The following is a 3123-nucleotide window of genomic DNA, read 5'->3' as shown; positions in this document are numbered from 1 at the left end:
CCCAGCCCTTAACTAGGCAAAATAGTCTATCTTTGAGTTGAATCATTTTACTAAATTAGGGCCTCGTAGCCTTAAACCTTAGCTTGCAAATATATTATGACATCATCAATGACAGATAGAGGATGGCATGCTGCATATGAAAGTGCATGCGTGTTCCAGGACATGTCTGATGATTAAAATCCCCGGTTACAAAGACTATAGACTTTCTGAAAATGAACTTATTATAGGCCTATCACAAGTTGTTCCGCTGGGAAAAAGAAATACTGCACATTCAAAAAATAACGGAAATACTTGATGATAGAAAGCATATGGTAGACTAGTCATGAACAAATGAGTACTGCAAAGTGCAAATGTTTTAATATAAAATGTTAAGATCGACAGAGACTCCATGACAATCCAGCAAACACTAAAATAATATCTGTGCTGGATTTATGTTGCCAAAGGAACTAAACCAAAATTTCAAGGAGTTTTTTCTTGAATCTAGCAACCTCTTCTTATTGAATTGCTATTGCATAAGGGATGAAATCAAAACATGACCGGTGGTTCCTCCCCAGAATTGGAAGCTGACCAAACTGGCCAGTGGCATAGATTTCTTTTCGCCATTGAGGGGGGGGGGGGGGGGGTTAGAAAAAATTTCTTGAAGTCAGCAAAATAAGGTTATGTTACAAATGCAGGCGAAGCGCGCGAAAATTTTTGCAATATTGAAGTTAAACTGGTGAAATATTGTACTTTTTAGGTTAAAATGTCCAAATATGGGGTTAATTTGATCGGAAACCCATATACAGGCGTCAACATTGGGGGGATGCGACCGGCAAGATGTTTGGACCATCCCCGGCAAAATATTAGGGGGATAACCTGGTGCACCCCAATCATGGTCGGTGCCCCCCAATATGATGACCCAAGCTACGCCACTGCAATCAAGGGCGGCGGAACGATTTTGAAAGTGGGGGGGCCAGTCCGGGTGATGCAAAACATCTAAATAATGGCCGCTGACGTTATTATCTCTCATCAAGGCTTATGCTGACGCAGGGGGGGGTGTCTGAGGGGATGTGCCCCCCCAGAAGTGAAAAAAACTTTTGCAAACTGAAGGCCCAATTGAAACCATTTGGTGGACCATTCTGGCACTATCATTGTGTACAATTTTTGTTTGAAAAATCCGAAAATAAGTTTTCACTATAATTGTATAAATTATTGCTTTTAGTGTTGGGTGTCCTAATACAGGGGAGTTGGAAAATTTTGCAAAATGAAGGTCCAATTGAAGCCATTTCATGCATCATTTTTACACTTTTTTAAGCATGTTAAGTGTCTAGAATAGAGATTTGATTTTTATGTTCACCAGGACATGTTACACACAGCACATTATGGGTTAAAAGTGGGGGGGCCAGGCCCCCCCAGTCAAAAAGTGGAGGGGCCACTGGCCCCCCTGGCCCCCCCGGTTCCGCCACCCACGACTGCAATGGACTGTGATGACAAGGGAGAGGCTAGAGCCCCCAGTCCTATTGGTACACAGGAAATTGTTGAGTTTCCTGCCTTATTTTATGAATGCCAAATGCATGTTATGTATAACTTCAACACTGGATTACACATCTTTGTTGAGAGATAAGCAACTGACCATAGTCATGGTCATGTACATTGAATTTCTATATCAAACATCTTGCCGGTCACATGGGAATAAATAACCCAGTTTTTACATGTAGTGTGATCAAGTGAAATCAGTCTGAAATCGGACATATTCAATTTTCATTTGTCTACTTTGATGTATAAAGCATTTACAAAGCTACATCTTGCAGAAAAGCCCATTTAAATTGGACAAATTGTTCCAAAGATATGAGCAGTTAAAGAGTTTCCAAAACAATACGAAGCAAAGGGAATACTTCCTTTGTTTGCCTATACCTCAGAATCAATATTTCCGACTTCCGATTGATTTTGCTTGATCAAAATCATACATGTATTTTTGCAGACAGTTGCTTTTACTTTTATAAGTCTTTTCCTGTTTTTGTGCCAGTAAATTATTATGACTGTCACATATCTTGAAAGTTGCCCCATTTTTGCATCCTATTTTGCATCCTTTTGCATCACAAATATTTTGACTTTCATCGCTTGGAGGGGGCGCAGAATCGATGATGAATTGGTTAATTCCAGGGCATGCGCCCCCTCTGATTCCCCCTCCCCAAACTTTTTTTAATTTGTGATATAATACAAATTTTATGGCAAAATGATGCAGAGAGATGATGACATGAGATAGATAAGAAAACAAAAATCAGAAAACTTTACATACCTTTTGCATGATCTTGAGGAGCATCATTTTCATTCATGCGTCTATGATCAAGATTATCTTCAGACTGGGACATCGATATCCCAGAATGCACTGTGAGAATTTGAAAAAGAGGGAATCGATGGGACAAAAAATGTAAACCAAACAGTTACATTAATAAGATACAAAACATGTACTTAAAGGAGGATTTTGTGATCCTAGTATTCACTTTTTATGACATTTTCAGTAGATATCCACAAAAAAGCTTATTCCCAACATTTCAGTTGATTCCGATTTTGCGTTTGCGAGTTATGCATGATTATGTGTATTACACTGCTCCATAGGCTACTGTTGTAATTTCGTTCTGGTAATCAAAAAATTTGACGATATTTTTGCTAAATGAATTAATCTGCAAGCAATTTTGGTATAAACATTATGTACGGTAGCCAGAGAATTCCAGTGGTATAAAAATCTTGAAATTCTTGGAGAAAAGTGGGGGGATGAGGCTGTGGATCACAAAATGCCCTTTTAAATCATGTACCATTGATTAAATGATCATGGATTCAACTTTAAGGCTGTGCAATAATTATGAGCCCTGGGGGGAGGGTAAATTTGGGGGGTGCAAGAAATTTTTGGCGAGCCAAAAGGGGGGGCAAGCAATTTTTGGCAAGCCGAGAGGGGGGGGCAAGCAATTTTGGCACACATTCAGCGGGCACCTTTTAAGCAAACGCTCTAAAAGGCTTAGGAAAATAGTACGGAAACGCTTAAATATGCAAATTTTCCTGCTTGCTGCACTCACAACATACATGTACATCTATCCTAGACCATTTAAGGTTTGCAAATTGGCATATTCCAAAGGAGGGGGTAAA

The sequence above is a fragment of the Amphiura filiformis genome, chromosome 13 (assembly GCF_039555335.1).
Source record: "Amphiura filiformis chromosome 13, Afil_fr2py, whole genome shotgun sequence".
Lineage (NCBI taxonomy): Eukaryota > Metazoa > Echinodermata > Ophiuroidea > Amphilepidida > Amphiuridae > Amphiura > Amphiura filiformis.
This window is presented reverse-complemented; position numbering follows the sequence as displayed.